This window comes from Leptidea sinapis, chromosome 32 (assembly GCF_905404315.1).
Source record: "Leptidea sinapis chromosome 32, ilLepSina1.1, whole genome shotgun sequence".
Lineage (NCBI taxonomy): Eukaryota > Metazoa > Arthropoda > Insecta > Lepidoptera > Pieridae > Leptidea > Leptidea sinapis.
Window position 1 is genome coordinate 7,183,681 of NC_066296.1, and position 13,161 is coordinate 7,196,841.

A 13,161-nucleotide genomic window follows, 5' to 3' on the forward strand; every position below is an offset into this window, starting at 1 on the left:
ACTATAGCATGAACTATTTTCTCAATGACACCTCGGACTGGGAATAAAGCGAAAACCCTCAGGCTCATTAATTATAAATGTTTATTGTGCGATATCACATTGTACTCCATATTTTTATAATAAAAAAAAGCCTGCTGAGTTTCTTGCGCCCATTCTTCTCAGGTCTGAGGCAGTCTCTTTTGAATAGGTGGTAGTTTTTGACGTTCAATAAGTAATTTTGAATCCTATTTTGAATAAAAATATTTGAATTTGAATTTGAAATGCCAAGTGATTAAGCCGTTCTCAGAGCAACAGGATCCTATCCTAACCTAACTAATAGAATTCAGATTCATTAGTTACCGATGTATTATGGACCTCTAAATGTTTTAAAATTTTGAACTATTTGGTTGAGTGTCTGCCTCTTGGTCAACGAGTTGTGGATTCGATGCCCGCTGGCAATATATGTTATAAATTTGTATTTTTGGTTGCGCGTTTTTATTCGAGTACCTTTATTCCAGGCGGTAGAAATATACGAATTTTTAAACTTATGATGGCGGCTAGATTATGGGTACTACAGCGGCGCTTATTTTTGCATTAATAAACATTATTGTGTTTCGGTCTGAAGGGCGCCGTAGCTAGTGAAGTAACTGGGCAAATGACACTTAACATCTTGTCTTAAGGTGAGAAGCGCAGTTGTAGTGCCGCTCAGAATTTTTGAGTTTTTCAAGAATCCCGAGCAGGACTGCATTGTAATGGGCAGGGCATAGGTCCTGGTCGTTTCGCCTCTTTTTTTTTGTGATCACCGCCACCCACATTCTCTTGCGACACCAGAGGAATCACCAAGAGCGTTGCTGGCCTTTAAGGAAGGTGTGCGCGCTTTTTTTGAAGGTATCCATGTCGTATAATCCCGGAAGCACCGCACAAGGAAGCTCATTCCACAGCATTGTAGTACGAGGAAGAAAGCTCCTTGATAACCGCACTGTGCAGGACCGCCACACATCCAGATGGTGGGGATAATATCCTAACTTGTGGCGTAACGTGCGAAGGTGGAATTCGGCGGCAGGAATCAGGTGAAACAGCTCATTGGAACACTCCCCGTGATAAATGCGGTAGAAGACACACAATGAGGCGACGTCTCTACGCAACGCCAAGTGATCCAGCCTTTCGCAGAGCACTGGGTCCCTTACAATTCGAGCTGCTCTGCGTAGCACTCGGTCAAATGGATCGAGCTGATACTGGGGTGCGCCAGACCAGAGATGACAGCAATACTCCATGTGTGGCCGGAACTGCGCTTTGTAGAGCGCTAGAATGTGGGCCGGCTTGAAGTATTGCCGTGTTCTATTGATGACGCCCAGCTTCTTCGAAGCCAATTTGGCTTTGCCCTCCAGATGGCCACGAAATTGGCAATCGCTCGAGATTTCGAGAACCAGTATTCCGATACTAGGCGAGGCTTTAAGGGAAGTGTTGTCGAAGAGCGGTGATACGACAAATGGGGTTTTTTTAGTAGTAAACGCGCAAACTTGAGTCTTCTGGGGGTTAAATTGGACAAGGTTCAATTTACCCCATTCCGCGACCTTTTCGAGAGAGGACTCGATAGAAGATACAAGTTTCTCCCGGCACTGGTCGACTATTTCCCGAGAGAGACCTGCATGGCCCGTGTATACGGCATCACCAGTGCTATCATCTGCATAGCAATGCATGTTGGAGGTGTCCAACATATCATTGATATGCAGAAGAAACAGCGTAGGAGATAGCATACAGCCTTGGGGCACTCCAGCATTCACGGGCTTCGGGTTCGAGCAATATCCGCCGACAATGACCTGTATGCTGCGCCCAGTGTCGAAGCTGGAGTTCAACTTGCACAAGCTCTTGGGAAGCCCAAATGATGGAAGTTTAGAGAGGAGCGCCTTGTGCCATACACGATCAAAGGCCTTCGCTATATCCAGGCCAACTGCCAGGCCTTGCCCCTTGCTTTCAATAGCCGCCGCTCATCTATGTGTTAGGTATACCAGAAGATCTCCTGCCGACCGACCATGGCGAAAGCCGTACTGTCGGTCGTTGATCAACTTCTAGATATACCAAGAACTGGCGGCTGATTATGCTCTCCGTGATTTTTAAGAGCAGGGAGGTAATAGCAATAGGCCTGTAGTTTGCCGGATCCGAACTGTCTCCTTTTTTTTGGGATCGGATGGACAAGGGCTGATTTCCATGACTACGCCTTTGGAATAAGAGTGCCGGAATAAACGCTTTAGCACCGGCGTCAACTCAGGGGCACACGTTCTAAGCACGATTGGAGAAATGCCATCCTGCCCACTCGACTTCCTGACGTCCAACGAAAACAGAGCTCGCCTAACAGATTTCTGTCTGAACTGTCTTTGCAGTTCGGATCCTTTGTGTCCAGCGCCGCAACCCAAGTTCGATACGCCTGTTTTTTGCAGTCAGATGCTGCTTTAACTGACGCATCGAACCAGGGCTGTGATCTGCCACCGGTCGGTACTACAGACCTTGGTATAAAAATATCCATGCCCTGCAGTATCACATCGGCTACTGCAACGGCGCAGGCACTAGGATCATCAGAAGGGAAAGTTTAGTCTTATTTTCATAAATAAAACTTTTTCTTTCGAAATCACAACTTCGCAGCGCAGGTTTACAATTCGACAAACTCGTCATCAATTGCTTACATAATTAATATACGTCCGCTCCACATCGAACAAAATATTATCTTTATTAATGTTCGCTTAACACCGTTCATTATGTACCGTGTTCATTGCTTAGTCATTAAAAACAATTTTAATAGCGCATTCGTTTAAATAATTAGAACTAGATACATAAATTATTGTAGATGTAATTAGAAAAGACTACGTTTAAGAAAACCGACTTCAAAAACTGAAAAGTGTTAAATTACTTAATGAAAATTTAATACACATCCTATGCAGACCTTTACCTTTAATATTAATAAAATACTATTATTTGTATGTGCTACATATTGACAGCTTTGAAGTATTTTTTTTATTTTTTACTTTTTAGTGTTAGTAAATATACTAATAATATATAATCAACCTAAATGAAAACTCCTAAAAAAATCGTACACAAAAAACAATTACTACATCCACATCAACAAAAATTTTCTTAAAAAATGCTCATAAAATTAAAACTATTGGGCCAACTATGTAAAATTTCTATGGGACCAAATGGCATCTATTCCGCATCGAACTAAAGAAGAATTACGTAAATCGGATCATAGATCTCAGCGTAATCGGTGTACATACATAAAAAATACCGATTGAGAGGAGGTTCTCTTTTTGAAGTCGGTTAAAGATTGACTTTTCGTGAAAAATCTTTGTTAGACTTGAAAGATTCTTTACTCTCAAAACCAGCTCAGAAATTCAACTGAGCAAGACTAATGGAACCTTTTACAGATCTGCTCTGGGTAAACTAAATTAGTCTAGATTTACTAGAGCCTTCATTCAGCTTTGAATAAAATGTGGCAAAGTTCCTAACAAAATAAAAAGTTCTCCACAGACCATAAATGAATTAGGAAACTCAGCCGTGACATAAAGTTTCGTAGACGTGCCGATAAACCATAATATCGGATGTGCTTCAAAGTTGATCTTTACTGTTGTAATGGACAGTCTTTAGGTTTATGATCGACCTTACTTCCTTCACCCTTCTAACCTTTTGAAAAGGAGAAAACATGTTTTTTTACCAGTGGGAGGCTCCTTTGCACAGGATGCCGGCTAGATTATGAGTACCACAACGGCGCCTATTTCTGCCGTGAAGCAGTTATGTATTATCGTTACTGTGTTTCGGTATGAAAGGCGCCATAGCTAGTGAAATTACTGGGCAAATGAGACCTATCATCTTGTCTCAAGGTGGCGAGCGCAGTTGTAGTGCCGCTCAGAATTTTTGGGGGTTTTCAAGAATCCTGAGCGGCACTGCATTGTAATGGGCAGGGCGCATCAATTACCATCAGCTGAACGTCCTGCTCGTCTCGTCCCTTATTTTCATAAAAAAAAATTATAGTAATAGGGTTACTGTTGGTGTTTTTAACTTCGGGGACGGAACTTAAAAAGTAAATTTTATGAAACACTAGGAGTTAGCGATGGAACGTGATCTATCTAATATTAAGCAGTATTCTTCTTCATCTTCGTCGGATTACTCTTGACAGAGCAGTCGTGGTCACGTCGCACGACGAACGATTCTACGCCAGTTCACCCTGGCTGTTGCATCTCTGGCACATGTGTGGAGGGGAGTATTGGTAAGGGCTTTGATCTGGTCTGTCCAGACTTGACCTACTGCCATTGACCCTTCCCTGAACTACAAGTCTCCTTATGCCATGCTCTCCACATCGCGTGATATGTCCGAAGTATCTGAGGATACGCGCTCTGACTATAGACGACAGCCTTTCTTTCACCTTAGTTCTTCAAGTATCGAGACGTTTGTGCGGCGTTGTGTCCAAGATACTCGTAGCATTCGTCTCCAATATTACATTTCTAGTGCGTCAATCCTTTTATCTCTCTCGTTCTTTTACTGTCCATGTTTCAGCACCTATTACCTTCAGTATGAGAAACACTAGAGATCTCACTAAATGGACTTTAGCTGTATATAGCAACGTTAATGATATCCATCGTTACGCAATGCTTAATGACGTGTAATGAGATTAAATTTCAATCACTTAAATCTGCACTTCGTCTCTCGTGTGTAACTTCACTCGAATCTCCCGACCATCGTAAATATATAACAGGAAATAAAAAAGGACCAAGAATAGAACCTTGCCGAACACCTGTTCTTACAAGTTTATATTAGGGTGTACGCAGTCAAATGCTGTAGTGCAAAGCATAGTGAACTTTATTGCATAATATAAATTCAATGTTTAAAAAGAGATAAAGAATTATTTTTCATAATTAAATACAAAGGACGAGATAATCTCTGGTAATGTGCTAACATCCCTACATCGCATAAGTAGAGACAACCAGACAATAGACGAATGGAAATCGGCTATTGAAACACACTGTTTGCTGGGTCTGTTTGTCTTTGTAGACGAGCATTGTTAGCCAATCTACTCTTCAAACTGATTTACATATGTAGTCTGAACAGCAATTCACAGAAGAGGTTCAGGAATAATGTTTAGGAAATTATTCAAAATTTTCATGCAAACCTCATTCGTGATCAGGAATATGAGTTCAATTATTAGAAGATTGTAGCGAATTTCATTGCGAATATAGTCTCTAGGATATCTTACTGTCGTACTAACTAATATTAAGTATAAAATGCATTATTGACGCAAATATTCGATCTCTTCATGAATACTTGTATAGGTATAATATACAGGTGGCCCACCCAAACCGGTCAGTATGGGGATTTCAGAATATATAAGAGATAGAAGAATATCTTCTAAGGAACCACGATATTGATTTTAGAGAAAACAAAAACTGCATTCATAGATTTTCAAAAAAAAAAAACATACACGTCTCGGGAATCGAATTCGGTCATTTTGGAAAAAAAAATATATTTTTGTTTTATAGCCATATTGATAGTGTGGGTTGTAAGGAGTGATTGTTGCTATGAAACCTTGTGTCTAAAATTAAAAGAAATTGCTTTATTTGATATTGTTTCATGTAAGTTGTCGGTTTAAGTCGTTAAAAAATGTAGGCAATAACCAATCGTCATGTTGTCTGGGTATACCAGTAAAAAGATCGAATGACGGGAAATTTAACTCTCATTTGTTATTTTACAGATTTATTTTCTTTGTGCTGTGTTGTTTGTTTGTGTGTAATTTCTAAATATGCCATTGACAAACGGTGAGTAATTAGATTTATTAGAAGCTTACTTTAAAAATGACAGAAATTGCACCCGTGCACTAGATTGGTATCGTATGAAATATCCCTCACGGATTTTAACAAATCGCAAGATATTTCCGAAAATAGTTGAGAATTTAAATAATTATGGAAGCTTCAAGACACAAGCAAGAGAAAACAGAGAAGTCCACTAAGTTATGACACTGACATGGAAATAAATGTTTTAACGTATTTCGAAGCTTCACCAGATGCCTCCACTCGTGATGCAGAACGTAATATCCCTGGCGTTTCACGTACCACTATTCAACGAATTCTAAAAAAACACAAATTCAAGTGCTATCGAAGTGAACGTTTGGTCCAGGCCTTACATGCAGGTGATGACGGCAGACGACTCGAATTTTGTCATTGGTTAAAAGAGCAGATAGATTTAGACAGAAATTTTTTAAAGTTTAATATTTTCTGATGAGACACAATTTTCCAATAACGGGATTTACAACCGCAAAAATCATCACTATTGGTCTCGTCAAAACCCCTTACGAGTGCATGAAGGACGACGTCAAGTTAGATTTTCATTTCAATAAAGTTATTTTCTTTAAAATCTATGATAGACGTTTGGACAGATTCAAGTACATCGAAATATTAGAAGATGTTTTAGATGTCACGAGAGAAATGTCGGTAGAAGAAAGAGAACGAGTGTATTTCCAACAGGATGGAGCACCGGCACACAATAGTCGGATCGCCATAGATTTTTTAAATAATCATTTCCACCAAAAATTGATTGGAACAACCGGAACTATCAAATGGCCCGCGAGGTCACCCGATTTAACCCCACTTTCAGACGAAATTGGCCAAGGGTTTGGACTTTTATTAAATAATGCAGTTGCAAAGAATTGTGAGGTGATAAATATATGTAAACCCAATATAACTTTCAATAACCTCATAAATTCCATACCAAAAATAAATCTAAAAGAAAAAACTATCATAGGTATAATGTTTGGTAATAACTCTCATAATATTAGAAATAAGCACCTAATTAAAAATATAGAAAAATTAATTAATATTTCCAATAACACAAAATCTAAAGTGATGATGTGTACATTTCCATACTCCGCGGATTTGACACAGGAGCAAAATAGAAAAATATTTAAATTAAATTCAACATTGTATAATGCGACATTCCACAACAATGAAAATTTAATTTTATTTGACACAAATAAATTCATTAATTATAAACTGAAAATAACCAATGGTAACCTATACCTACCATTTAGAGTTAAGCGACAGCTGGCTACTTTAGTAGCTTATAGTCTTAGTCAACAAACTACTTCCTCTGTAGTATTATTTAATAAACATGCCTCTATTGGGGAATGTATTAGTACTAATGTACAAAAATATAACAATGAAGATTTTTCTTCAATTAATTTAAATTAAGTTATTTGACAAGGGAGGACAACTCTTGCAATATCACATAAAATAAGCAACATTCACCAAATATAAATGTTACTGCTAGGGATAATCATAATATAAAGCTCATAAATATTGTTCACCAGAATATACAAGGTATCTCAAGTAAGGAATTAGAAATTGAACTGTTTTTGAGCTGCTGTAATATAGATATATTATGTATTACAGAACATTGGCGTAAGAGTCATCAGCTCCAGTTTAGTTTTAGAGAACATAAAGTAGTCAGTTCGTTTTGTAGAAGTAGGGCAATACATGGAGGTTCCCTAATTATTATTAATAATAGATTAAAATGTAAAAATAGAAGAGATATTGTTAATCTCTCTATAGAACAACTAATTGAGATAGCTTGTATAGAACTAGAGCAATTTATTATTGTAAGTGTATACCGCCTCCCCACTGCATCATATGAACAATTCCAACATAGAATGGAGGAGGTACTATCAAAATTTAGCAAAACCAGCAAGTCAATTATAGTGTGTGGAGATTTTAATATAAACTTGCTTGAACCTTCGGCCAATTGTACCAGCCTTAAAAATTTATTTCAAAGTTTTAATTTGTTCAATGTGTTTTGGGAACCTACTAGAATCACTTCTACAACAGCAACCTGTTTAGATAATATTTTTACATGTTTCTATTACTAGTAAACTCATAATTAATAATCTTCAGTCCGACCATAGTGGGCAACTTATAAAAGTAAATACAAGATTGGAGAATGTCAGACCAAAGAAGGTGACGATTATACCAGTTACGGGTAGCCGTCTTGAGAGGTTTAGGAATAATTTGGTAAATACGATACCATTTTTACACTGTGGTGAAACTGCTAATTTTCACTATAACTTAGTCTTCAATTCCTTCTGTGAGGAATTTGACGGGATTTTTACTCCAGTAACGGTGACAGTAAACAACAAACATTGTTTTAATGATTGGGCAACAATGGGTATCCACAAAAGTCGTAAACGCTTATATGACCTTTATTATGAGAAACATTACAATAATAGTGAAGAATTTAAAATATATGAAAAAAATACTCCAATCTCTTTAAAGTAGTTTGTCATGAAGCGAAAACACGTTTCATTGCAGATAAAATTAAAAACAGTAATAATAAAGTAAAAGCGACTTGGAGTGTAATTAATAATGAAACTGGTAGATCGAATTGCAGTAACACCTCTATCTGTTTAAATATTAATAATCGCGTTATAAATTCGGAAATAGAAATTGCAAATGAATTGGATAAGTACTTCTCCGAAATCCCGATTGTCACGACCAAAGACCTTAACACTTCGCCAAAAGCAGCATATGATATGCTTAAATTACACGTACCAGTATCTTCCACTGATTTGAAATTTAAGTATGTTACAGGTAGCGATATAATAAAAATCTTCAAATTAATTAACCTAAAAAATACAAAAGACCTATGGGGCCATTCGACTAATATTGTAAAATACATACTTGACGTTATAGCACCTGAATTAGCAATAATATTTAATGAATGCATAGATGAGGGTGTGTTCCCTGACCTCATGAAATACAGCAAAGTTATACCTTTGTTTAAATCGGGCAGTTCTTTTGACCCTGCTAATTTCACCACCGCAAACCACTGGCACTCGTCGCTCTGACGATGGCCAGCGGCCCGCACCCTAGATACACCACACATTGTTTTGATACCCGACGAGACGTTAGTCCTCGTCCTGTAATCGCTTCACTACACTCACTCACACACGGACTGACTGACGGACTGACATACACCACTTACACAATCACAAACACACTCCACAAACAGATACAAACACAAACATATATGCACACAAACATTTACACTACGTACATACATACAAACACACATACATACAATAAATTTCTTTTAATTTTAGACATAAGGTTACATCGCAACAATCACTTCTTACAACCTACACTATCAATGTGGCAATAAAACAAAAATGTATTTTTTTTCTAAAATGACCAGGTTCGATTTCCGAGTCGTGTATGATTTTTTTTTGAAAATCTATGAACGCAGTTTTTGTTTTCTCTAAAATCGATATCGTGGTTCCTTAGAAGATATTCTTCTATCTCTTACATATTTTAAAATCCCTATACTGACCGGTTTGGGTGGGCCACCCTGTATACTTTGGTGCAATAGATTTCTCGATGTAGCAGTATTATTACTTATAACTAATAATAATAATTTGAGCCATATTGTTGTTTCAATATTAACTAAGAGAATATTATTTCATTAAGTATAATTCAAAGTTTAAAAATGTCCTACTACATGGCAGTTTTTTTTATTTCTACGGTAGTACAAGAGAGTGCGTTGCGGTGGTCACTTAACATGAGGTGGTCTCTTCTGCTTTGTCCTCAAAGGGAGATTTTTTGGTTTCAAAACTTTGAGATCGGATGGATGCAGGATGTATTATTATAACAACAAAATGAAGTATTAAAATTAAACAAAAAGTAGAAATAATTAGTTTTATTCAGCCAATCAGAAGAAGAGATAGTTTGAGAGTATTCTTCGTCTACTTAGTATCCGTGTCCGCCATAGCTCTTGTATCCACCGTAACCGTATCCTCCTAAACCGTATCCTCCATAGCCGAGTGAGACAGGTGCGACCACGGTCTTAACGATGGGGACAGTCCTCACGATGGGGATAGGCCTCACGATTGGGACAGTGGGGACGTACGAAGTGCGGATCACGGGAATCGGGGCTGCCTTGTACAAGTTGGAGTAGGAATACGCAGCTGGCGCAATTATCGGTGCTGATATTATTGGTGCTGGAACTGAAAACAACATTATTAATATAATAAAAGGTATAAATATTCTCAAAATTGATTCCTTTAGAACTCTTCTTGATGTCATTTGTAAAATACTAGATACTACTACCGCATCGGAAATAAATGGCGCTTTGAAAGAGTAGAACCGGCGCAAGAAACTTTCCCAGCATTTTTTTTTTATTTTTTTTAAATAAAATATACAATATTGAACTTTCATTGTTATTGTTATAAAATATTGTCCGATCACTTAGATAGCTGTGGAGTAGTAAGATTTACAACAGAGCTATTTTTTAGGAAAAAAATTTAAATTTATTAATAGATAATGCCTGAACAATGGCTGAGACTTGATTATAAAAGTGTATACATTTACCCTTCAAGCTATTGAAAAATCTTATGATGTCTACTAGAATTAGTTACAAGATAATGATGTATGATAAAAGTCAAAGCGACAAAGGTAGCAAAGATAAAACAAAAGAACAAAAGGGTAGACAGCGTCGCAGATGGGAAGACGACATTAAGAAAGTGTCAGGTGCAAATTGATCCAGTAAATAAAATCAGACAATGTGGAAAAAGTCTTACCAAAAAGCAAGACAATAATACTATCGGTTCCAAAGGTTTGTACGATATGATAAATTATGTTAATAAATGGGTTGTTTATATCTATTCATATTTTTAATACTGTAGCTGTATCAATGAAAATAAAGGAAGAACGAAAAAGGAAAAATTTAATCTATATAAAAACTATTTATGATTTGTTATTATATAATGTGCAGTTTACGCTGTACCCACAGACTATTATTATTATTTAGTAATAAAGTTGAATTGAGCTGATGTAACCCTGGTAAGAATCAAGTTAGAAGGTGTATTTATAAAATTCTGATTGACGATTCCGAGATTTAGGGAAAAAAATAGTTTAATTTCAACTGTAGCTACATTCTTATATGTGTCACTACACTTTGGAATGCCTCTTCAATACTTCGCAATTTGCTAATATTAATATCAATTGTGTAAAAAAACGTTCCTACGTTAAATTAATATGGTATTTTTACACTTAGTTCACACTTACCGTATCCCCCAAGGCCGTAGGCATGAGACGTTGCCGCAACGGCCAACAGGCAAGCCAACTGAAATGTTTTAAAAATTATTAATACTATTAAGGCTTCAACATAAATAGATGATGGTAGAAGTGAAATGAGAGCGCTGTATGGAGTTGAAGAAGAGACAGTGATAGTTATTGAGAATAAAATGCAGAACTGGTGGGCAGAGGATGCTGATTAGCTGTTGAATGTAGATAAATTTCACAAACAACCTTGAAGATGAATGTTGATAGTACTGTTGAAAAAGGTGAAAGTACATGTCAAAATCATATCAGCTTCCATGAAAAAGGTATTCCAGATAAAAGCATAAGAAGCCAGAGTAATTTGGAAGACTATAGTTAATGAATGTCTATCCCCTCTGTCTACTCCGGTCACTACTAAAATTAATAAGAAATACTGAGTCCCAATTTGATCAAAAATATCCAATGTTAACTTTTAAGACATGTCAAAATATATTAATCACAATGTATGAAACGTTTACTAATAAACATTTCTTTAAGTTAAAGCTACTAGCAAATCACATATAGTATAAACAGACAAATGAAATTCACTCAAAAAGATTTCAAGTACCTTTGGTTTTGAATCTGATTTTCAAAAAGAATCAGTAAACTTATCAGTTTTGATAATATAACTATTTATTGTTGGAGTAATACTTACAGTAATGTAGGAGTTCATTTTACTTCTGTACTGTAGACGAAGTGTGATTAATTCCGAATCCTGAATAATATTTATACTACACGGTTTCCCGCAATTAAGCCGGTGAAGCAATCATCCTTGCCTTCGATAATATATCAATATCATGAACAATTTGCAATATGTTTGCCCTCGGTTTTGACCAATTTTATATTGGTGTTGTGAAGCATTACATTTAATAATGACTTTTTCACCGGTCCAATGGCTTCAGTAAATATCTCGAAGCAAATGGTGTGTGTTTATTGCAAAAATTAAACCAGCTACATTTGATTTATTGTACATTATTTTATGGAATAGAGTAACTTGTTGCTTGTGCTTCTGATGACAACTCTGGGCCTAACTTACACCGCCCAACCCTTTTTTCACATTAGTAATTTTACAAGGAACGTTTCCGGACTTTTAAAATATACGCTTTTGTGAATGGGGTAACTATTAGTCAAAAACACTCTTTACACCTGTCTATTAGTCATTATAAACCGCTGTTTCGGATCACAGTTCGTGAAATTGCTGCGTCTGGTAAGTATTTTTTTTTATAATAGAGGGCGAACACGGTCAAGAGGATGGACACGGTCGTGGTTGGGACTGGTGAGGCAAGCACCAATGAACATTCACAGCAGTTGCCGACCTTTATGGTAGAGATGATGACTCTATTCCTTAAGACCAGCAGATTCAGAACATTGACTTTACAAAATGGCAATGCAGGGCAATAAATTTCTTGCAAAACGAGCGCTTCCTAATTCGTCAAGGTGAGACCGCGCATGCTAGGCAACCATTAGAAGCCATTTTTCCATAAATACTTTCTCGACTGTTTTCTCCTTGGTTTTTAATCCTATATCAAAATTATTTTTAATTAAGATTAATATAATTTGCTTTATATTACAGTGGGATATATCAGTAACTTTGCAAATAGACTGAGAAAGGTGACTGTTGTGAATACAGATCGTTTCGTCTATTTTGCGTACTTCCATAGCATTATGTCATACGGTTTGTTATTGTGGGGAAATGCTGCGGATTTTCATAGAATATTTGTGCTCCAAAAGAGGGCTATAAGAGCAATTTATAATATGCGACCAAAAGACTCGCTTCAGGTAACATCAAAGTTGATAAACATCCTAACACTTCCCTCTCAATACATGTGTATGAATATAATGTACGTCAGAAAAAATAGTACCGAATTCAAGAAAATTGTGATTTGAATTCATTCAATTCAAAAAGAAAAATAAACTGTACGTGCCAGTTAATAAGTTACCTAGATTGAGGACTCCTTCATAGGTCTGGGAAATCAATTTTACAATAGTATACCATACTACAATTATCAGCTCATTGGATCCAAGTATACCATTTTACAATAGTATACTTGGATCC

General features: G+C 36.7%; 1 long non-coding RNA gene across 1 annotated transcript; it reads right to left on the minus strand.

Annotated features, from left to right (window-relative positions):
- Positions 1-9,928: 9,928 nt before the first annotated feature.
- On the minus strand, positions 9,929-11,793 carry LOC126974517 (uncharacterized). Its single transcript, XR_007731537.1, has 3 exons — positions 11,761-11,793; positions 11,073-11,130; positions 9,929-10,012 (listed from the first exon to the last, which is right to left on the minus strand). It is a non-coding gene; the product is annotated as an uncharacterized LOC126974517 (long non-coding RNA).
- Positions 11,794-13,161: the final 1,368 nt, after the last annotated feature.